The sequence below is a fragment of the Eleutherodactylus coqui genome, chromosome 2, assembly GCF_035609145.1.
Source record: "Eleutherodactylus coqui strain aEleCoq1 chromosome 2, aEleCoq1.hap1, whole genome shotgun sequence".
In the NCBI taxonomy this organism is placed as follows: Eukaryota; Metazoa; Chordata; class Amphibia; order Anura; family Eleutherodactylidae; genus Eleutherodactylus; species Eleutherodactylus coqui.
Window position 1 is genome coordinate 256,999,465 of NC_089838.1, and position 25,700 is coordinate 257,025,164.

The 25,700-nt window shown below is 40.8% G+C and overlaps 1 long non-coding RNA gene across 1 annotated transcript in view; it reads left to right on the forward strand.

Moving 5' to 3' along the window:
• The window catches only part of LOC136610783 (uncharacterized), an 84,966-nt gene extending 60,075 nt beyond the window's left edge, over nucleotides 1-24,891 (forward strand). The window contains exon 4 of the long non-coding RNA XR_010790168.1: nucleotides 24,708-24,891. This is a non-coding gene — a long non-coding RNA (uncharacterized lncRNA). The remainder of the gene's footprint in view (nucleotides 1-24,707) is intronic.
• The last annotated feature ends 809 nt before the right edge of the window (nucleotides 24,892-25,700 follow it).

Here is a 25,700-nt window from a genome sequence, read left to right on the forward strand (position 1 = left end):
ACAACATACACAGCACTTATATAAAACCTCCACCTATCCACAGACAAACACATAATTAAAAAACGCCCACATACACCTGTAGATCATGCTAGTGCCGTCCTCCATGCTGCTCCACAACCACTTCATCTTCTCCCATTAGAAAAAGGCGTCCGACGTCATCACAAAGCATCATGTTGCCCGGACGCATCACCAATCCCTCTGGTGTCCTGAATTCAGATCTGCGCATGCGCTTAGCGTAGCGGGACGTGTGTTGGTGATGTCCTCCAGACGCCGCTCGTTACTATAGCAGCATGGAAATGGAAATCTCTGCCTGAGGACGTGGTCGTGGTGAACTCTATAAAAGAATTCAGGAGGGGCTTGGACGTCTTTCTTGAACGATACAATATTACATGTTATAATCATTAATAACTTCAAGGGTTGTTGATCCAGGGATTATTCCGATTGCAAGATTGGAGTCAGGGAGGATTTTTCCCTCTAAATGAGAAAAAATGGCTTGTACGTCATTGAGGTTTTTTGCCTTCCTCTGGATCAACATTGGGAGGGTGATAGGCTCAATTGGATGGACATATGTCTTTTTACAGCCTTTCATACTATGTAGGTTCCAAATTTTGGCGTATTTTACAGCATGATCCTCCAGAATCTTTGTAGCACAGGAGAATATTGTTATCATTGAATATGAATAATTGCCATAATTCAAGTAGGAAAGATGCAGTTAGGGTAGTTTTTAAAAAGGAGCAATGACCTTAATGACTTTGTATAGCAGTACACATTGTTTTGGATAGATCAACAGGTACAGGCTTACTGGCATATTAATCCTTTCCAATCGACTGTCTGACCTCTGAAGACATTATGATTTAAGGCTGTACAGCTATGATGTTGGAAGACATCTGTCCGGGTTCTCTTACTGTATATTGCCAGCCTCTCTGCTGTCAGAGCCTATCCAACGTGTCACCTCATGCAGTACTGGCTTTAGCCAGCAGATAGCACTGTTGTATAACGGTAGAAAAAGAGTAAGCCCCCTAGGAAAACCAGAATACAAATTGGATTGGAAAGGGTTAAAGTTAGTTTACTTCATGTCAACGTTTTGTCTAATTTAAATGAAGTTTGCGGCTATGAGGAGGGTTATGTTGACGGTAGTGACCAAAGAGAGTAAACATTTGTGCCTTAAGATGCTTGGCATGTAAATCCAGTAGCACTTGTACAGGTATCTTTAGCTCCAAACTAAAGATACTACGTCATAGAAAGAAATGAGTAAACTAAAAAGTTGTAGATATGACCAATATAATTATATTCATCATTTCACATAGGTATAATCCGGAGCAAAAAAAAAGTGCAGCACTTAGTTAATGCATTTTATGACTTGTCTTAGCTATGACCCTTTTTCTAAACTGTCATTGTAGGCATAAAAGGTAATGTCAAAAACACATAATAAATTTTGCCAAATGCCATGTGCTACATTTCTTTGGAGCAATTTGAGACTGGGAAAGGGATTCACTGGCTTCCAAAGCTCCACTTCTAGCAGGAATAGACCTAGGAGGGATTTGCAAACATTATTGCAGTAGTACCTTACCAGACACTACATTTAGGGTTCCAGGCTCGGCAGCATCTCCCTGTTCCAATGAAGGTACCACTTTCTGGATGGTCAGAACTGGTATGCAATAGGTATAAAGTACCACAGCTCCTTAGTTAGCATGTTTGAAGAAAAGGCCCTGTCGCAGGTCCTGCTGAGTTGCTCAGACACTGGAAAGACTGGTGCCACTTTTTCTGTTCCTCAGGATTAGGTTTGGAGTGCCATTACTATGTCAGCTCCAGTTCATGTGGTGCGCCAGTGCTCACATGCTTTAGTTGGTCCTGGCGAGCAAGACTTAAACACCTCTCTGCTGCTGTTTAGGTGAAGTACTAGCTGGTGATTGACAGCTCCGTTAGTTGATCAGCTAATATAGCTGTTATGTTTGACAGGCCGATCAGCCAATCAGCTACTTTCCTTATGATATATAATCCGGCTCTTCCTGGCTGGTTATACTCCCTGTGAACTGGTCTCGTCTGGTGTGCAGTGGCTCTGCCCAGTGCTGGTCTAGTTAGGTTTTGTGTTTTTCTGTGCTTTTTGGTTCCACGTTTGTCTGTTACCTCTCTCACTGTGTTCTGTTGTTTGTGCAGTGCTTTGCATCCAGTCCTTTTGCTGTCCCTGATCAGGTCCTCTGTTCTGGTCCTCTGGTTCCTCTCTGACTTTGAACCTTGCCTTGTACAAGACAGTGGAGTCGACTTTTTCAGGTTGAGCGCTCCGCTTTGTGGTAGGTTCAGTCAGGGAGGTTCAGAGGGCTCTCTTCGGTCCCTTATTTTGTCTGTTCTCTCTTGTAACCTGTTTGGTCTTGTGTCTGGCAACCCTCAGTTCCCTCCATATAGGTTGTCCAGACTGCTCTAGATATCCAACTCTTCCAAGTTTTGTGCACAGTCTCGCACAGACATGACACATTGCCTATGGCACCAAATCATCTGCTGCCGTCCATCGTAGCCATACAGCTTTAACTTCCTCTTGGGTGCTTATGAGTTTGTAGGTGCTGAAAGCCGAGTATATTCTAAGTTTGTCTAGCAGGTGCTTCTTCGAAACCACTTACTTCTCTTCCTTTCTGATTCTCTCATCAGTGTTCTTTCTCACAGTGACCTTAGCCTTTTCTCCCCCAATGCACAGAATCTCCTCTGCTTGGCATGTCCATAACTGACTACTACTTTTTCACTGATTCTTTAAAATAATGCCCAACAAGCTTCTAGTTTCACCCATCAAACTTACCAGTGGCACCTTACAACAACAATTTTTAAAGGAACCTACCTCAAGAACTTAAAGCGACCCTCCAAGCCTGGAGACACAAAAATGGCCGAACGACTTCTCTAACTGGTACACACTGTGCACTAGTATTCATCATTACTAGTCTAAGATGCTGTACCTGCTTTGATTAACCAGTGCTGCCCACATGAGCACTGCTGGCTGGTCAGATCAGCATGTAGTGTCTTAGACTACCAATGCATACTATTCACAGTGTGCATCAGGTAGAGAGATGGTTCGGCCATCTTTGTGTCTCCAGGGTTACTTTAATGTGTTAATTTTTAACAGAATTCTGGCATGATAAATCTCCCCAGTGTGTTATGTATCTAATGTGCTATAGTGCTCAAATACAACAAAAGGAAGGATAACATTCCTGACCAAAATAACTAATGTCTTGATGGATCTATCACATAGTGCTCATATTCATAAATTCCGTAATATTTAAGGGTGACCAATCGGATGCTTGCATTTTCATAGAGCATTTTACAAACTATAGCCATTGTCTTATTTTCTGCTGAGCTATGGAACATTTGGCATACAGCACTGTGTTTCCTCTGGAAAACACCACTGTCCTCTCAATACCACATTCTCATGTGTCTTTCTCATCATACCTGAACAAATTAAAGAAAAAAGCAGGTGTATTTTTAATCACATTCAACTTACAGTTGTTTTATTGTATCTGAGTATTAACTTAGGGTTGTGAAAGTTTTCTCTCCAAGCTCTGGGAGAGTCACATGCTGAGATTTTAATAACCGTCCACTCTTGTCGTAAATTGGTAGCACCTGCAACATATGGAGGACAGAACCCACACAAAGAATGTCCACTGTTTTGTTCTTCGCAAAAATAATTAAGGAACGTATCGCTATTAAAAAGGTGGCAAATTGATAGTACTCTACTCATTCAACATTCAACATGGGTTTCTGAAAGCTTCCCAACAGTGCTGTTCATTCCCAAAGCTCTTGAATGTGTTTCTACCACCTTATGTTTGGAAATCCCATTTCCCCAAGATGACTATATAGTATTTGGAATGCATTCGGGGTCAGATGGTAGTACCCCCATCTTGGCAATCTACAAACTGTTTAATTTAGAGACACTAGAGCATTGTTGGTCCAACTAAATTGGACATAAATGTGGTATTATTCTTAGCAAATTACTCCTTAACAATGTGCTAAGGTATTCAATGATAAATAGGCAAAAAGTGAAAATGCGCTAGACAGATGTGTACAGGTCTAGCTGGGTCGAATACTTTGCAAGCTTCTTGATCCAGCTTTGTGGGAAACAAAGAATACAATATGTTAACGTCCTGAAGAAGTTGGTAGAAATCGGTTTTATCAGTCTATTTCATTGGCTGTTGCTTGATACATAGCTTTAACACTTGTTTTCATACTGTATTAGTAATATAATTTGCTTATTACAAGGTAGCATTGGAATAATGCTGTTTATATGCTGGACTTTCTCTAAGTCATGCTAGCATTGAAAACAATGGTATACAGCATAAACATCATATGTATGAAGATGTCATTGTCATTGGACATAGTCTTCCAATTAACTGATTTACTAAATTTTCTTTGTCAGTTATTATTATTGTACTTATTTCTTGGTAGAAAAGTGGTGGTTTCCTCTACATTGATGGCTATGTTCTACAACATGCATACAGAGCATTCACTGCTCTGATTTTTAGTCTATCTATGTATATGCAGCAAACAAGAATTGACCCCAGTGGCTTGAAAATAGCCATAGTGTATGGGCTGAAATGTTGCATCTACAGATGAATAAATACACAGTTTTTTCGTTTTATTCACCAGACTTGGATGTGCCGCGTAGATTTGCAGTATTTATCTACCTATCTATTTATCAGGAATGCACTAGTGATGATTAGTGATGAGGAAACTTTTCAAAAATCTGGTTTGAATTTGAAGAAAAAAATTGATTTAAATTAGTTCAAACTGAACTAAAACTTAACTAATAGCACTAAAATGAGTGTATTACACCCATAAAGGCCCATAGAATTTTTAGGTCACCTAGGACTTATCTAAGTACGTTTGAGTTGTTTTAAGGCAAAGTTAATGAAGTACGAGGGAGAGAAATACAAAAGGAAAAAGAAGATGGAGAAAAAGGAAAGAAGGAAAAAAAAAATCTCTTTTTCCCTTTTTTTGTCATCTTTTCCCTTCTTTTTCCTTCTTTTATCTTCTTCCTCTTTTCCCCTTTTTATCTTTTTTCTTCTTTTTAAAAGTTAGATTATTTTAGTGGGTTCAGCTGAAACAAACCGCTAGTGATTCAGGTTTGCCCGAACCGAACTTTTAGCACAGTTTGACCTAAAACAGGATTCAACTGTTTTGATTCGCTCAACACTAGTGATGATATAGTTTTGGTAGTTCCATATACATCCATTAGGCTCCATTCAATCTCAATAAGGCAACCTCTTTCCATATCTCCTATTAGGGTATATAGATGTCACAGAAGGGGCATCTGTACCTTCTTTCTGTACCATCCTTCAATAGCCAAAGAAGAGATCTGCTATCACTGCATATCACCGCAGTCACCATCACTCATCTGCTGCAGGGGCTGTGGTCAATTAATGTCCTCATGGCTGCAGGGCTTATCACATCTTGCCTGCTCTCTGGCCTCCAGTTTCTGCCCGTAGGGCTCACACATACTCCAGGTCCCTGATGTAAAGGGTGTGTGTGCATTCCAATATCTATCCCCACCAATTCTCTCCTAGCACCTACTATACGAGGCATCCCCACCCAAAGGTAGATGTCTAAGCTAAGAAATTTCTTCCCACTCCAATTATGACAAATCCCCAGTGTTCTCCTGGTTAAGACCTCTCTTTGCTTCTGATTACGACTGACTTCTGTAGTCCTGAACTCGGTTCTGTTACTGGACTCTTATCTGTCTACCATCTGCCTTGATCTATTGCCTGTTTACCAGAGTAGCGTGTACACTGCCTGCCCCAACCTGAGCTTATCTTTCCACTATTTGTGTACACAACTCGCATGCAGATCATAAAATCATAGAATGGTAGAGTTGGATACGTATATGTTCAGAGCCTCAAGTCCCATGCCTCAGGCCTTGTGTAGCATCAGCCGCCACACCGCTGAGACTATTTCTGCAAATAAAGGCTTGGGGAACCCACAGCAAAAGACCAAATTCCACTTGGAGGGGTTAAGGGTGAAAAATAGGGTTCGCCAAGTGCTACTTCCAGCCCTAAGTTATATCAGTATGTGTCAAGGTGAAACCACAGTCTGTCTGACTGGCAGATGCTAATAAAGAATGGCTCTCACTGGTGGATCTAGTTGTGTTACATGGTTGGCCATTCATTTAAATGGCCAGCATATAATAATGAATTCTCCCTGCAGCTAATGCAAAAGGGAAAAGTATAATGAGACAAACCATTTAAATAGCAATTCCCAAATATCATATTTTTAGAAAAATCTGCTACCATCAGGCAGCAGAAGGGTTCCCATTCTACACATACATGAAACAAGGGATTCAAATTCCCTCCGTTGTCCTGTATTTCTGCCAGAAGTCCTTAAGCACCTGCATTTATATTATCAAAGTTGCTTCTTAGAAGGAACATCCCATAATGACATTATATCAGGGAGGTGTTATTTATGCTATTCCAAGAACTATTCATGTAAGGTCAGCAAGAATGAATTTACAATGCAATCTTAATTTAAGACACCCCATCAGAATTCGCTAAACATCATTTTGTCATATTCCTTATGCACTACTAAAAAAACGGATACAATAAAGAGCGCACATACAGAACTTATGTAAACCAGCCATAAAATAGGAGGGGGACGGCAGATCATAAAGAAGAATTACACTGAAGGAATCATTTTCATGGATATATGGAAACTGTGCTCTGTAACGTGGGATAAAAACAATTTAATTAGAAGGAAACACAGGGCATACTGAGTAGCACTTTTATTTAAACCATGATATATGTGCATTCTTGTTACTATTCATATGGGATAAATAGATTTCACTTAGAATAGCTTTGGATGGAGAGTCAAGATTAATGGCCTATATGAATTAATTAACAACAGCCATTACACTCTCCTTGTCTTTTTCATCCTCTCCCCTTGTCTGCAACCTCTGATTTCATTTAGAACATTTACAAATACCAGTCAGCAGCATTTCCCACAAGATTTACTATAAAACCTCCAGTGAATTTATAACCTTTCTGCATCTGCCTCTCTCATCTTTACTTTTTAAACCTTTCATTGCCACAGATGACTGAAGTTTAAGAAAATATCAGAACCTGTGATCCATTTCTTATATCTAGTTATAGTGTTACGTCCGAGATGGAGGTAATTATTATGTCCTTAAAGGATGGATATGCATACAGAGTATAAACGCAGATAATACAAAATGGTGTATAAGGAAATATAAAAGTGGGGAAACGATGAATATCACTCTAACTTACTGATGAGAAGAGACCCTACTTAAAAGCGGAGTACTCGCCCTGATGAAGGCAACCCCACTACAAGGATCTGGAGCAAACCTGACTCTCGTTAGATGGTGATAAGGAATGTGGAAGCAATAGATGTTACCCAGAAATAGGAACCACAAATGTGTAGGAGACAAGATGTAACAACACCCCAGATAAAATAATACACTAGATAGACTTATCTGAAGTGAGACACTGGGCCAAAAACCATTAACTTGACCAGAAACACTTTCAGACTAAGGCCGGCTTCACACAGGCATAAGCGTATTTATGTGCAAATTTGCACTATGTGCATTGTGCTTTTGTGTGCATGTGTGCACATTTTACTGTATTTTTTGCACATGCACCCTGTGCATTTCCGCGCCCCCAAAAGACACACAAGCGTGCTCACATTGATTTTAGCAGGAAATTAAATTTATTAGTTTAATATATGCTATTTTTGTGCCCAATACACATGAAAATAGAGCACGCTGCATATTGTTTTGGGCGAACTAAATGCGTACGCAAAATACACCAATGTGAACGAACCCATTGAAATCAATGGGTTCTGCTCACCCTGTACTGTGCATGCAAATTTTGTACATAGAATCCAGAGTGCAAATGCATTCATGTGAATAGGCCCAAAGAGTGTAACCAGCATCCTCTCAGAGCCAAAATAAATGGGGGCAAACTAAAACGGATTGGCCGGCTGGGTTACCCACCTCCCATACTATCCACATTCTAGTAGAGAAGTGTCTCTATTAGCCTCCAGTACCAAAAATGACATAAAAAATTTACTAGTGTGAGGACCACATGGGCCGGGGTTGACACTGTAGCACCCTAGTCCCAATCTTACGGCACAGCCAGTAAGCCATAACTGTTAATACCAACATAATCCATAGCATAGTACACAGAATATACTCAGATCAAATTCACACAAATGTACAGGTTCAGTTGTAACCAGTCTGTGACTGGTATTGCAGACGAGTCCTATTGAAGCCAAAGGGCTGAGCTGCAGTTACAGACACAGACCATGTGGGCAAAGGTGGAGCTGTTTCTGAAAAAAAAAAAGCAGACTACTTAAATCTCATACAACTTTAATCTCTGTATGCTATTGAATGGCAAGAGGAAGCTTAATAAGCTAAAAGAAAGTCATTAAAAAAATGGAGAGAATAACCTGATGTGGACCTATGACTATAAGGCAGCATTGATATCCACTGATCCATTAAAGAGCGTTTATCTGCAATTTTGCAGCTGCAACATTGCAATGTAGGGGGAGCAGGGGCTTAACTATAGGGGATGCAGGGGATGCGGTTGCACCCAGGCCCATAAGGCCTCTCTTCTCCATATAGGCAGCCCAGTACTATGAATAAAGCATTATAGTTGGGGGCCCTGTTACAGGTTTTGCATTGGGGCTCAGGAGCTTCAAGGTACCCCTCTGAGGTGGAGGACAGCATGGCTCAGACAAACCTGTGCAAATACTGTTACTATCTGCAGCTGTGAAGAAATCAACTTTTATTCCTCCCCTGTTCCCACATAGCGCTGTCAGCAGTTTTTGCATTTGCAAAAAAGTTATACATTTCTTTTTAAGTACTTCCCGTGGCCAAAAATAATGAAACAGCTGATAGTCCTTACTCCCTGCAGCTCCTCGGAACACCTTTGTTCTCCCCTTTTGGCGTTGTACTCACAGACTGCAGTCAGCCTGTTAGTGGGATGTCACAGGTTGTTGCAACCAATCACAGACCATACTTTACTGCTAGTGTTGAGCGAACCGAGCCTCTAGAATGCTGTTTTGGGTCAAACTTTGCTATAGGTTTGTACAACACAAACCCGAACCAAGCTTTCAGTAAAGTTTTACCCAAAACAGGGTTTTATTGGTTTGGTTCACTCAACACTAGTCCTGAACACTGATGTATAACACTGTCTAAGAGCCTTGAAAGCCCTCTATAGCATTCTCTCTGAGTGTTCTACATGGCTTTTATGGCTCTTAGACATTGTTTTAGGGGATTTGGTGAACTCTCAGTTCAGTTCAAGATAACTCAGACTGAACCAAAGTTTTGCAAAAGTTTGGCGAACCACACTTTTCAAAAACTCGGTCATCACTACTTACGATAACTGAGGTCTGGATTCATTGTAGCAGCCTGTCAAAACAGACCCAGCAGGGAGAAGGATGCTGTGCAGCTGGGCCTGCAGGGAGTCGGGATGAGTGAACGGCCATGGGCAGCTAGTTTTTAAAATTTTTAAATAACTTGGAGAACCCCTTTAAACTATTTTATATATTCATCGGCCTCTTTTTCAGGCAAGGATATACATTAGTTTTTAATGTAATTGATACTTAATATACTTTGTGCCATTTAAAGTTCTTTATAAGACTTTCACTTATCTAGAATGCATCAACAATTTTTTTCGTCCAGAGGCAATTTAGCTCATTATCTTGATTCTTTAAAATGTGAATCAGTCTAAGGCCCAATGTCCACGGGCGGATTTGATTTGAGGATTCCGCGCAGGGCAGCTGTACGGAAGATCCGCAGTTCAAGCCACCCATAGGAAAGCATGGGCGTCCACACCTCAATTAACAAATGTGGATTTGTTTTCTGGATTCCATATGCGGAAAATAAATTGCAGCATGCTCCATTTTAGCGTGGATTCCATGCGGACGGCTTCCATGGAAGTCAATGGAAGCCATCCAATCAGTGGCCCATCCGCAAATGATATTGCAGACGGTCTGCGGATTCTGCAGGAAAAGCAAGAGATTTTTTAAAAAATATGAACTGAGCATGTCCAACGGTGAGTGTCCCGGACCATCTGCAGTACAGAAAATGTGAAGTACACGCGGTCGCCACTGCCGGCAGGGTCAGATTCCGCCGCGGACTCCCGCATGCAGAATGCAACCCGTCCGTGAACATGAGGCCTAATTCCCACATTTGAAGACTGATATATAATAAATTACCCTACCAGGTGTGGTATAATTAAAGAGGTCAACCTCAACATTTATGAGCTATACTTAAGAAAGGCGATCAATATTTAATTAGTAGGGGTCCAACCCCCCGGACCCCTCCTAGCCAGCATAAATAAGAGGTTACAGTACTCCAGTGACTGCTTGGTTACCATCATTGTTTACACAGGCACTATGGCTAGTTTTACGGGTGGCAGTGCCTGGTACTACAGGTCTGTTCCTGCCAAGTAAATGGGATTGAGCTGAGGTTCCAGGCTCATATGTATCTGGCTGTGCCGTCAAAACAATGAAGGCTACACAGAGTTCATTAAATATGCTGATTAGCGGTAGGTTCCAGGGATGAAATATTGAAAGCCTATCCTAAGTCATAGAAAATCCCATTGAATGTAAAGCACTAAGTAAAACTTCACAAATAAACTTTTCCAAAATAAATTGGAATATAAAAAGACAAAAGCAATTTCCCAGAAAATACATAAGGTTCTGTGAATTTACAGTATTCCTTTAAATTCTTTCTCCTTTTTCCTATGGCATTTTCACATGGACCTGTGGGAATCTTTTGCTGCATCTAAATGAAGAACAGACCTACTTTTCCTCCAATTGATTAAGCTAAAATCAATTGTTTTCTTTTCGTCCTCGTTCCAGCTTGAATTTCCCTATTACTACTTGTAAAATGAATCAATTATAGGAAGACATGTGATTCATAGGAGATTTTTTTTCCCCAGCAAAGGACTGTGTGTCAGTGGGCATGACCTTAACAGGCATGTGATCTTAATGCGTAAACCCCCGAGTTTCAACTACACATGGGGGCCGTTGTCTACCCTTCAACAGACGGAGCACTGTGTAAAATACACTAGATCGTTTAGGGAATTATGTTTGTGCTAATTTGTGTTTGTGCTCTGTAAAATGAAATTGCACCAGGGGAATAGCCTTGAAATGAAGAAGGCCTTTGAGTTATACAAGCACAGGCCACAAGTGAGAGCACTTTGTGTTAAGGTTACAATTTGTGTAATCTAGGATAGATGGCTGTTTAAAGATCAAGTACAGAACTGCTGAGATGCTGCCTGACTTGAAAACTTTAATTTACTGTCACTGTTAGTCCCTTTGAGGTTTATAGTGGTATTATAATACACAGCATCAATCACATGAAACAAGAACGGATTTACAGTTTGTTTTAAAGACTGCAAATGCAATGTAATGCAAATAGCATGCCTCATGGGCATTTACACTTAATGGAAAAGCTAAAGAGATGCAAAAGATTGGTTGGACAAATTTGAAATTGACTATAATATCAGATCTAATGCTCCATTTCTTAGTGAAAAAAGCAATAATTATTTCAATTCACGATGGTAAGGTTTCAGTTTCAAACTGTTCCTAGTGGTTTGAACACTGATTGTAAAGTCTAGTAATCACCAGCGGTGTAGCTATAGTTGGTGCGGTGGAAGAATGGGGAGGGTCAGATTATTGTGTTGTCTTTGAACCACTTGCAGGTTCCTCTGGAGGAAAAGCCAGTAACTGAGATGGACACCAACATTAAAGTAATGAACACTTTACTCCACGGGAGGCTCAAAACGGTGTGGTTACAGTCACAATGGGTACCATTTCGTTGATTATAGAGTCTATGCAAGGTGCAGAGCTTGGCCGCTATAGTCATAGTACAAGGCTTGGCAGTTACAGTCTCTTTAAGAGGGCACTTAGCTTGGCGGTTGCAATTAGCAAGAAACTGTCTTTCACTGTAGGCACACAGCTTAATAGTTATGGTCTCTTTGCAAGGCACTTAGCTCCTTAGTTATAGTCTCTTTTAATTAACTGACTTAAATAAAACAAAACAGGTTATATCCAATGACTTGGTCCAATTGGAGCTGTCCCAGAGTTCAACTAAGGTAGCAGTCGAGAGCCACAGAATTTATATGGGATGCTAGTTGAAGGGGACTCTCTCCAGGTCATAGCTCCACACAAGGCCATAGTACATGATTCAAAAGGTCAGTGCATCAGATCATCACCCACATAATCACATGGTCTTTGGATTAGTTGTATCAGTATGCTTATTGGAGCTAATTTCAATCTCACAGGAAAGTATGGCTCTCAGACTCCAGTCAGTCTTAGGCTCAATGACACAGTCCCATTCACTGCCACTAAGCCACAATAACAACAGACAAAGGGTGTATGAAGCAGAGTCAATTATATATAGTCTTGGACTTCAACTTTCACAAGGCCCATTGTCATAACTTTTCAGTCGCGACAGCATCGTCACATGGTGGCTTCGATGCAGGCTCAGACCTGTCGCCTTGTTATTCAGGAAAAGGGTTAATGCACATTCTGCAGAGACTGCTGGTTGCTGTCTCTCTATGCTGCATGCATGCATGCTGACTATTAGTCATTCCTGGGAAAAGGTTGGGGTGTGGTTCTCTAATTGCTCTTCCAATCTACAGGTGTGGAGAGCTTTATATTCTTACCCCTCCCTTTACTTCCCGCTGCTTATTCAGTTCCATAGAAGAGAGGTTAGAGACTGGTGTTCCTGTATGCTGGGTGAATTGCTCCTTATCCAGATAAGTGCTGCAGTATCCTGTCAGTTGTTTTTGTTATCTGTATTGTTTTGCTTTGCGGTGTTGGTTCATCTCTCCAGAGGTTCCTATAGGGATAGTGAGGGCCGAGAAAGAAGACAGTGGGGCTGTCCTTATCAGGACAATTACTCCGCTGTCAGGTAGGGACCCTTCACCTCCCTGTTCAGTTAAAGACAGGCTTCTATATTCCTGGAGTGGTGCTTACTGTCCAGCATTGCGTGGTGTACTACTATTACCATCAGTGTGTACATCACCCTCTGCCCCGTGCTAGCATGGTGCTCCTGTGACACACGGGCGAGACATACAGGCTTCCTGGAATGGTGCGCACTGTCCTACAGTGCATGGTGTACTACAGCTGCATTTTGTGTGAATGTCACCCTGTGCCCATGCTAAACGTGGTGCTCTTGTGTCACATGGACGTGACACCCATAAGGCACTACTCTCAGCATCTGTACCTGTGTCCCTGGGTCAATCACATTCATTACAACATAATATGTAGTTAACCACATGGACTACTCAATACCTTTAAATAAGGGTTGTTAGCATACAACACAGCAAAACAGAGCAACAATAATGTGTGCTAAGCTCAACAGTCCTAGTTAGGAACACTAGGATCTTGGCAGTCCATAACTTAACAAATGATAACACAGTCCAGTTCATACCTTTGGTAGGGGGGTTCAGAACAAGGTGGAATCAACACTAACTCCCTTGCAAGCAGCTTCACCCAGGCCCTAATGCTTAAGAGGCCCTATGTCATCTAAGAAGACAGAATTGTAAGTGGTATGTGGTAAATCTGAAGATAAAGATAATCATGTGTTTTAACCATTAAACTGCAAAATGTTACGTTTTTCATTTGTCAGTTTCTTTTGTTACGCTATTTGTTGAATAATATGATAATATGGCGAAAGTAAAAGTGTATGTACTAGACAGCCAACATATGTGGTCCCTATGGGGGGCTATGACTATAGGGTTCCTGAAGAGAGTAGCGCTAATTGGCTGCATCCATTATTTTAATAGTTTTAAAGAATCTGTGTGGTGGTTCTCTCTCCACAGGTCCTAAAATGTGTAGGGAACCTGAATTCAAGTATCATGGAACAGAGATTGAGAGCACATCTCACCTGTTCCAGGTGATTAGGGGTGTGATGGTATTACTAGCACCAAAAGATTGCCCTATTTTAATCTTTGCATGAGCCATAGAGTGTCAAAAGGCCTTCCCAAAACTGCACCAACAACATACACATTTTTTAGAAGTGATGTGAATATTGTAGCATTATGATTTGCTTTCACTGGAGCTAAGAGACAAACCCCATAGTATGAGAAATACCCTCAGGCCACTCTTTTCCACCAAATTTTACATTTAAAGCCACATGTTCAGCATGGCTTGTTCTTCTGTCATCCATAAAACACACAGTCATCCATCAAATTGCCAGATGAGGAAACATGATTTATCACTATACAGAGTGCATTTTCACTGCTCCACATGTTTTCCTGCTCCTCCCAATACTTGGCATTGTGCATAGTAGGATTAAGCATATGTGCATAGGAGTGGCTATGAATGGTTTGTTGACTAAATTAGCTTCAAGAGGCAGTTTTAAAATTAGAAATGAGGGGCCCTTTATAATTTGTTGAGTGTAGATGCATGCCCTGACTGAATGATGAATGAGAATTTCAAATCCCGTAACCTAACTTAGGCCTCTTTTCAACCAAGTTTTATAGTGTCCTCTCCACCAATAACCTAACCACCTCTTCACAGCACATAATCATGCAACTGTATTCTCTTATATCACCCCACTCTATTCCCTAATGATGATATTCATATAGTCCAACATCACATGGAAAAGTATGTGACTGGCTGTTTAAGAAAATGCTAGGCAATGAATTGCTAGGCAAGGATATTAGCATTGCAACAAAAACCAGACTGGTCAATGCAATCGTCTTTCCCATAATGACGTATGGGTGCGAAAGTTGGACACTCAGAAAAACAGACAGCAGGAAAAATTGATGCGTTTGAACTATGGTGCTGGAGGAGAATGCTACAGATACCTTGGACCGCCACGACAACGAACGAGGTAGTGTTAGATCGCGTCAAACCAAAAATATCACTAGAGGCCAAAATCATCAAACAGCGGCTCTCTTTTTTTGGGCACGTGATGGGCGCTAACTCACTGGAAACAGTACTGATGCTTGGCAAGGTCAGTGGAAAGAGAAGATCAGGACGACAAAGAACAAGATGGCTAGATACAATCAAGGCCACCACAAACATGGCAATCGCGGAACTGAAAGAAACGGTGAAAGACAAGAATGCATGGAGAACATTAATCCATGGAGTGACCGAAAAGTTAATCATCATCATCATCAGGCAATGAATTAAAACTGATTTAACAGTTATTTGTTGTTCCTTAACTGTAGCCTAAAGTAGGTGCTCTACTAAAGGAAATGGATTTTTGTCATTTACAGCCATCACTTATTGCTTTATGTCCAGTGGAGAAGTAGAGAAGTAGCTACACTTGAACGCGGCTCATTCTATTTCGAAAGAGCTGAGGAAGCACAAGCCACCTTTCTATTGAAGCCATTGTAACTTGTTGGTATTTTTGCATCAGCAAAGGCGCTCCGGAGACCCCCTGTTAGATGATAGATGGGAGCACAGCAAGTGGGACTCTCATCTATATAGCATTTCTATAAAGCAAGTGGTTGAGATGCGAAAACCTCATCATGGTATTCCCATGAGCGATTGCGATTTTGGTTCATAAAAGACAGTCCAATTTCTCAAACAATTTTCATGAATTTTTTAAATTGTTGCATGTGACTTCCATCTGTTTTTCATATGCATGAAAAAAAATGCACAGGCTCTGCCCTTCCTGGATCTCTATACTATTTTTCTATGGTCCCTATGGTTACATGTGTTAAAAACAGTTTGCACTTACATCATGACTTGACTTGCAATTTTCATTAAAAAAGAAATCAGACAAAAATAGGACATATCGTGTGTTTTTTTTTACTGTCCTCCCAGAAAAAAATACCCATTTGAAAATCCCCCTTCAAATCAATGTGTTCTATCACTGTGCGATTTCAATTAGATTTTTTTTTTAAATCACTCATGTGAATACAGCCGTAGGGTACACGCACATGGACAAATAAAAAGTTGCGGCTGAGATTCTCGCACACATCACGCATTGGTCAGCACATGCATATCCCATCCATGTGCTGTCCAATGTGTGGGAGACCATACATTGACGTGTACTATTCTCCTCAGAAAATCGGACAAAAATAGGGCATGCTGTGACTCTTTTTATGCGGACTAGTCATCGGAGTAATAAAAGCCCATGTTCATACTCCCATTCAGATGAATAGGTTATATTTTCTTCTGATATTTGGGCCAACTTTTTGGTCCACAAATCAGACAAAAATGTTGTCCATGTACCTTAAGGTATTGTTTTTTGTTTTTTTTATCTTGCTCTAATTTACCATAGTGATTCTCATCAGTTCTTTCGTATCGTACTCATTTGCATAAAACTATTTTTCTGGAACAGGTGTAGCAAACACAAATATGTTCTACATCCACACAACACATGGACTTTTGGCAAGTCTATCCGATTATTCCAGCTTTCATACAGGATGTGATTTTAGCTCCGTGTCCTTTTGCACTTATTCCCCACTTTCTTGATGTCTTGTGAAATACTGTTTTTATAATTTAACATGTGGTATGCAGCATTACGATGGTTTTCATCCTAACCTCACTATTTACAGGAGAACATTACATCGCAGCAGCGAGCCAACTAGGTCTGCTTATTTAACAGCCGTCACGCTCACTGCCAAAGCTCGTATTACCAAAATCTACATAAAAGAATACATGAGGGTAACACCCACAAAAAAGGAAGTAACCTGTCTGAGACTCCAGGCTATTAGAACATCAAACAAATAAGTGGGTAATTATCCTTAAAGTGCACAATAGCAATACAGTTTGTAAATCATGATTTGGTTTAATTCGTACTTGTGCCTGCCACATGCCAAAGTGGGAACCCATTGCATAATAAGTTGTTTTTTCATAATTTCCACAGATTAGGATTTTATTAATGCCTGTCAGCAACAAATGCTAGGCATGTGTTTCATTAACTGTTGCTGCAAGCTGTGCCAGCTGTGACATCATAGCTGATGTAAAGGCTGTGTTACATGCCAGGAGGAAGATTGATTGCTAGACCCAGCTATTTGCATCCAACTGCAAAAAGGTTGTAAATAGTTTGTTTCTTTAAGCCTCTGTTCATTTTGCTATTTTTTTAACTTTTTGTATTTTTTTAAGAAAAAAAGTGGTCATTTTGAGAGTCTTTAGTCTTCGAAAAAATGTTGTAGAAACATGATGTTAAACATGATAATAAATTGAAGGGGGATTCATAAAGGAGATTCATTGATGCAAGACTGAAGGTAAAATGTACTAAAAGTTGGTTCCCTCTGTCAACTTAGAAGGCAATAAGTAACAAGGAGGACATAGACAACTGAGGGATCCCGTGCAAGAATAGTATGTGGGCTCCTATTTCTTTGGAATTCACACAAATATACATCAATATTAGTCTTCTATTATTTGAAATCGATGATAAGTGTAAAAGTATTCTAATTCATTTACTACATATTTAACTATTACAATTGTATGTGTTTTTCTGGTTTTGGACAACCCCTATCCATTTGAGTATTTCCTTGACAAAAAAGCTGCTGCAGGTGAAATCAATTGGCCAATCTTGAAATGCATTGATAAATTGAGTCCAGATCAAGAGTTATAGGGGTTGTCCAGCAATGCCGCAGTGTGGCTGTGGTATCTGAAGCCTGTAGCAACCTGTCCAAGGCTGGAAGAGTATATGTGTAGAACACAAGGGTGGGACTGTGGCTGGGATATGTTATGAACAGTGTAGGGTTAGGCTCCACTCCTACCCACGGCCCTGTCTCTTTCCCCATCTGGTCATCTGAACCTGCCATTTTTGATGCCACAAGTCAATTATTTTATGTATGTGGGGAACGTCTGGCTCTCCTCCAATAGATGATGTCATGGGAAAGTACTATTGTGCATGTTGAATTTCAGCACCCTATTTCTCAGTCAAAGGTGTTTGGCCGCTACTAATGCGCTGTTTAGATGGAACGATTATTGTTCAGAAAAGCAGTCAAACAAATGACATTGGACAATAATTGTTCCGTTGAAACACAAACAAATGCATGAACAATGAGTGAGAATCATTACCCTAAGTAGGAGTTCTGGCTTATGGACAGGGAGGTCTTATGCAGGGTATATGAAAAGGGGGTTATTTAGCACAGACAACTCCTTTGACCTGTGAATGTAAAAGTTCTGGAAGAACATGCATGTTTTAAAAGTTTGAAAGTAGGATGCTTGTTTTACAATTTGCCATGTCCAGAGTGGGCGTCCTCCTTCCTCAAAGCTTCTGTGCATTTTTACAGGTAACTAGATTGACGCGATGTTCGCTACACGAACATAAACAGATTGAGAAAAATGGTTGTAAATATTTTGCCATTCCGAGATTGGGAATGGCAAACGATTGCGGATTACGCAATTCAAACACGGTTGCCCCCCATTATGAGGCGTATTTTTATCTTCTGCCTAAGGAAGGATCCTGAGAGGTTCGAAAGCTCACAATAACATCATGTATTTTTGTTAGCCATTAAAAGGCATCAAATCTACAAGATTACTTGGTTTACTTTGCTGGGGACAATCACATTTTTATATTCCCAGGTACACGTGTGTACTGATTGTTTAAGGTTTAAAGGTCCAAGTTGGGGTGCATCTTCTGTGACATAATAAAGAACTTTCCTCTATAAATTCTTGCTTGATGTTGCCAGGTCATCTGGACATTAAATTTTTATCAAAATCATTACATTAAAATGTAAAATGTTTTCTGCCTCTACTTAGGTTAAGAGAATTCGATCAAGGGAATTGGTAATATAGAGGGAATCATAGTAATTATAGCTTGCATAGGAATGTATATATTCCATTTGTGACTGAGTAGTGAAGGACCTTGGAGTAGGATAGAGGACTGTGATGTTGGTTTTGGCAGTGGCTCATTAAGAGTCTATAACTAGAGATGAGCGAACCTACTCGGCCACGCCCCTTTTTCGGGGGGCGCCGTGTGTGAGTGGGGGGTTGCAGCGGAGAGTGGGGGGGAGAGGGAGAGAGAGAGGGCTCCCCCCTGTTCCCCGCTGCTACCCCCCGCTCCGCCACGCCTCCCCCCGCCCCCGGCACCCCCCGAATCTTTTCACCCAACTATGGAATCCCCGAAAATCGTGGTGCTCGATCGAGTAATTACTCAAAACGAGTAGATTCGCTCATCTCTATCTATAACCCAACTTAACAAAAGTATTTAGAGCAAGAATCTAATAAGTGATTTACATTGCAGATAGACGAAGCCTGAGAATCACTCATACAAGTAGCATATTCAATTCTTAGATTGTGATTTATTTAATGACTCACTTTTACTTTAAATCCTGTGAAGTTCAAAAAAACATTGCTTATTTGTTCATATTCAAATAAAAATAAATAGTGACAATATTATAATAAATTTCCATTTGTCTTTCAATAAACAGTTTTATCGGGGGCCACAACATTAATACTAAACTTTAGGAAGGCAAAGTCGCAAGAGATGCCCGTAGCCTTATTGACTGGGACGATGTCCTCAGAAATAAAAGTAAAGACAGTAAATGCTAAATTGTTAAAACCTTCTTAAAGAGAACTCGTCACATCCCCACAGTACTATAAACTAAGCTAGGGAACGCACTAAGCCTTATACGCACTATCCCATAGAATTCCAACAGTGGCTAAGCTAAAACCAAAAAATTGTCCCATCGCCGAAATACCCAATTAAGGGCTTCTTTAGACGACTTTATATTCACACACAAAACATCAAGAAAAGAACTAGAGATGAGCGAGCACGCTCGGTTAAGGCAGTTACTCGAGCGAGTATCGCTCTTCTCGAGTAACTGAATACTGGTCCGAGCAGGCTCCGGGGGGGGGGGGGGGGGTCGGGGGTGAGCGGGGAGGAGAGAGAGAGATCTAATTTAAACAACTTATATGCCTGTATAAACTAGCTGAATGGGCGAACTCTGTCATTGTTTGCTCGTGTGAACGTTTTCTTGCTCCGTGTAAAAGGACCGTAACGGCCCATTTACACACAAAGACAATCTTTCAAAAGAGTGAAAGATTGACAGTTCTAGTGATCATTTTGTGCTAATGGACACTAATGTTCTTAGCAATTTATCATCTTCATTTGCGTGTAAACGAGCCTCCAGGAGCTGTTTGCTGAACACAGCAAGTGGTCTGAGGTCTGCAATCAGTTCCATTCTTCTTGCATGGACTATTGGCATGAATACAATGTAATCAGCCACTCCTGTGCAGAACACAGCATGTGGTCCCTCTTATCTCTCTCCAGCTGAAAGATGGATTTTAAGCTCACCTTAAAATCATCGTTCAGACGAAGAGTAAACGATGGCAGCATTTGCACATAACAATTATCACTCATATGCCATTTCTTGAATAAATTTTGAGCGATAATCATTGCGTGTAAATGAGGCTTAAGGAATGGGCCAAAATAAGACATTACAGAGTAAAGCCTCATTTACACGCAATGATTATCGCAAAAAAATTGTTCAAACGATGGCATATAAGTGATAATTATTGCGTGTAAATGCAACCATCATTTACTCTTTGGCTGATCTATGATTTTAAGGTGAATTAATCACAGTAGGGGAAATAAAAAATTAAAAACAATCACAGAAAATGGCCGTTACTTACTGACTGAGGAGTGCATATAGATGCATCCTCCTCTCACCATGCAGGTAGCTGACTACCAAATGGAGGAGCCAATAACACCTGTGCAGGACACCGATAAGACAACCACTCACACTGCCTCCTGATAATGAGGGGGGTGGCTGCTTGGTGTATACTCCCACACATAGTAGATACAGGGTGCCAGACCATTCTGATATATGTAGTTCACCATGCAGACCAGCAACCTATTAATGACGCCATGATAATTCGGCGGGTTGCCCTGCATATCCATCAGTGAACCACATTGGTACTGCCACCCTGGGCTCCCCCTGGAGTCGTAAAGCCACACTGCATGTGAATGATAGATAATAAATGCAAGGCATTGGTTGGATGTTGGCCAAGATACATGAGCCCACTAACCACTTCACGGTTCCTTGCAATGTAGTGGGTTCTACACTAATATAAATGCATCACAGAAGGGGAAATATAAAATTAAAAACAATCAAAGAAAATGGCCGTTACTTACATTGAATACAATGTAATCAGCCACTTTTGTGCAGAACACAGCATGCGGTCCCTCTTATCTCTCCCCAGCTGAAAGATGGATTTTAAGCTCACCTTAAAATCATCGTTCAGACGAAGAGTAAACGATGGCAGCATTTGCACATAACAATTATCGCTCATATGCCATTTCTTGAATGAATTTTGAGCGATAATCATTGCGTGTAAATGAGGCTTAAGGAATGGGCCAAAATAAGACATTACAGAGTAAAGCCTCATTTACACGCAATGATTATCGCAAAAGATTTGTTCAAACGATGGCATATAAGTGATAATTATTGCGTGTAAATGCAACCATCATTTACTCTTTGGCTGATCTATGATTTTAAGGTGAGCTTAATACCCACTGTTCAGCCTGAGAGTAGATAACAGACACCGCACGCTGTGTTCTGCATTGGAGTGGCTGATTACATTGTATTCATGCCGACAGCCCGTGAAATGTGTGCGAGAACAATGGATTCATAGAATAGAGATGCTGCATTTATACGGTCGAGAATAAAACGCAAGTTCTGTGCAATTGCGTAATGCACAGATCTTGTGTGTTGTAAAAACCCATTGTTTTCAATAGTGTATTGTACATTAAAGGCGTTTTTTAGGGAGAATACTATTGATGACCCAATCATAGATCTATGATTCTATGACCTATCTTTAGGATAGGTCATCAATAGTTGATTGGCTGCGGTCTGTCACTCGTGGCCCGTGCTGTGAGCACCGCAATAACACAGAGGTTGGAGCTGAAACAGCTACAGTCTCCGCACCAACCTCTGTGAAGTGGCCGGCGCTAGTAACTGCAGTCAAAGCTCACGTTAATTTCAATGAGAGTCATGTCTGCTTTTACAAGCGCCGGCCACTACACAGAGGTCGGCACGGAGACTTCTGCTGCTTCAGCTCTGACCACTGTGTATTTGCGGCCCTGACAGCATGCACCCGCTCAGCTGATCTGTGAGGGTCCTGAGCGACGGACCACAGCTGATCAACTATTGACGACCTATCCTGAGGATAGGTCATCAGTAATATTTTCCACGTAAAACCCCTTTAATTATTTTTAGCTTGGACCGACAGTTCAAATTTGAAAAATCGTAGCATGTCCTATTATCATGGCACTAGGATAGGACATGTGTGTCCCACTCCTTGCACAGTGCTCGGACAGAGTATCCATGTGATGTGTGATGTCAGTTACACCCGAGAATCTCTGGCGCAATTCACACTCGCCTCTGTGCATACAGCTGAACTAATCTTAAACCACTGATGTTCTACAAAAGATCAATGGTTAATAGTTTCCTTTTTGTGGCTACAAATCTGTCCTGGGGATGGACACGCAGGTTACAGAGCTGTGTATTACAAGGAGCCGCGCACCTGTGTGTCCATCGCATGATCAGAAGAGAGTTATATTCCTGGGAAGTCAGCAATGATAGTTCCCATCAAATGACTACATGCAGATGTATTGAGGACTTACAAACACATTACAGACACAAAAACATGGTCAGGACACAGTGGTGTAGGTTGTCAGTATGAGCATAGGACCCTTTTACACTGATCAATCATTCAGACTCTCACATCCAGTAGGAATCTGAAGAATTATTGCTCAGTGTAAATGCCTGCCCCGATTGAACGACAAGCAAGAATTTGTTTGCTTCTTGTTCGTCATTCAGTTTATGCATGCCGAAAAACGAACGACGGATCGGCCAGTGAAAACAGGCAGTTAACTTATGAACAACTGCCTGTTTATTGTGAATGGAGGCGGCCGGCCGGAACAATCCACCTCCTTTTACTGAGCGATGGCCGTTCCTGTGTAAAAGTACAGAAACAATTATTGCTTGGACGACCTTTTGGGCATCTGTGCCTGACAGGTCATCCCGTTTTAGGGGGCTTTTTGCTGTGTAGTTTTCCAGGTGTCTATAGTATTTAGTGACTGTGCTTGTCTGTGTTAGGGAACTTCATACAAGACAAAATATTCTGCAACACTGTTGCAGAATATGCCGTCCTGGAATTCCACACCAACGTCTTCACAACTAAGGTTAGATTTTGATACGGAATTGCCAGCAGAATTCTGCTATTTCTAATTCTGCATCAAAATCTGCACGGTAACCATTGTTCTGGAATATTCTATCTCATGTAAAAGGTCCCTTATAGTACATGTGGCAAGTTGGGGTGTCTTGCATCTCAGATCACCATCATTACATCAGGATAGTTGACACACTTGGCACACATCATAATGTGCAGTTTCTTTAAGTTATGACGCCTGCCAGTATTTATTTCATATACAGCAGTCACTGGTATGTACAATTCCTCAGGGTTCACAACCCACAACGTCACCATCACCATCCACTACCCAGGGTGTCTAAAGCATGCCCTCATCTGTCAGACTTGTGACAGGCCCAGACTGGTCCATAAGCCAAAAAAGAAATATGGGCTCACCTCACCAGCAGTATCTTCCAGTGTTGCAGGGAGATCTGAGATTCAACAGGAGCTCCGTCCTCAAGCAGCCGACGGCAAACGGCTAAATTCCATAAAAATAAAAATAGAAGTGGAGAGGAGCTGCTACCGTTAAAAAAATGTCATTCTTTATTAAGTAAGAAAAGCATACAGCTCACAGGTTCGCGCTGAACGCGTTTCGGCTATAGTAGCCTTTATCAACAGCCAGACTGGTCCACACGGACATGAGGCTCCAAATGCCTGATGACTGCTGCACAGCCTCCTACTGTGGCTGGAAGCCAACTTTTCCCTGAGTGTGGCAGGAACTGATCCTTTTATCTTACTTCCTGCCACACCTACAGGTATCATAATGCCTGTCTACCGGCCATTCTGTGTACTACCCTTCTACATACACTATTTGTTGCCTGCAAAATTAACAGTATACTCTGGCACTAAGTCTTAAGACAGCCTCACATGAGGGTATTTGTGCTGGCAATTTTTGCGCACGCAGTACGCAGCAAATACAACCCATTGATTTCAATTGGTTCACCCTCATGGTTCTTTTTTACTGTCTTTACAATGTAAAGGATAGGATCGATTCACATTAGCGTTTAATCTCCGTTTTGGCTTTCCATCTCTCTGTTCTGTTTTTGGAGCAGAGAGACAGAATTAAAACAAAATTAAATGGATCCGTTTTTTGCCACAATTGATTTCAATATTTTTTTTTTAAAAACGGAAAGCAAACAAAAAGCTTTCAATTTGCATTCATTATATTGGGTTTACGCTTTTTAAACATAAATAGCGCATTCCACAGCTGTACATAGCACTGAGAGGCTTTTCATGTTACATTTGTGTTGTATATGTGACATGGCTGTAGGGGTAAAAGCCTTAGCCGCAGTCAGAAAGCCTCTTTGAATAATGTACAGGTGTCCCATATGTTACACAGGTTGTAAAGGGGGGGGGCTTGAGTGCCGCTGAAATGTTTACATGTGCTTAGTTTCGTCGTAAGGAGGGAGATCTTTTTTTTTTACCAGCGTAAAATTGAAAAGGGCTCCCAGGATTCCTTCACATAAACTTTTTTGTGAGTTTTAGCAAGGTTTGTAATAAAACATTATTAATTTATTGCATTTTTTTCAACCTGTGTTTGTGGCATTTTTCTCATACTGACTTTTTTCTGTGCCTTTTCTTTTCCCATATAGAAGCCCAGGGGGAAAAGCATGAAAAGAAAACACCAGAAGAAGAGAATGCTGCATTTTGGGGGGAAAAAAACAGCATGGACACACACACACAAAAAAATAAATAAACGTTCCAAAAGTGAAGAAAAACAGCACAAAAATTTGCCGTTTCTAGTGTTTCATGTTTGTCTGTTGTCTTACAGCTAATATTTGGCCACCAAGTTTTTTTGTTTTTTTTTTATTAAAAATTGTGGGTTGAGAATGGCTAGAAAACAGCAAAAAATGCTGCATTTTTCCAGAAAACACTACATCTGAAACCACCCATACTCTTTAAGAATAAGAGGACTAAATGAAAAGTATTTGTATCCTGAGAACCCCATTAAACATGGCTTTCACCGGTGGAATTAAAACATTTTAGGTGCCTTTTAAACTTCACTGAATGCAGAAATCCAGAATCTCCCGGGTTTTTTTTTACCCTCTAATGTAACATTTTAAAAGAAAAGTGATTTAATCTTTACCTAATAATAGCTTTTGTAGTGTTTTAAACCACTAGCAAATCCAAGCAGAGCATTTACTGTTAATTTGTTTCTATCCTTTGTGACTATCTGTCCACACAATGCCCAGGAGCACAAGAGTGACAGCAACAGGCCCCAGACGGGCGGACTGTTTCATATTATTGACTTCTTGAATGCTTGTTGCTATTGCCTAGGTTAGCATAATAGAAAAGAAATTAAGTACTCATGGGATTAGCACAGTTTGGAAAGCTCGCTGCCCGCCCGCCCGCCCACCCCCCTTTAGATACGCCTAACTGAGCCATAACTATTTTGCTCTTCTCAGCGAGACTCTAGCTTTTCTTAATAACCTGGCTTTTCAAGTCCTTTTTATTTTCTGTTTCATTATCTATAAGCAAAGTTCTTCTGGCTCTTCAATGTCTAATGTCTTCCTTTCTTAGTTGTTGAACATTTGATTGCAGTTTTCATTGACTGGGGGTGTTGTATTACACTGGAATCAATAGCT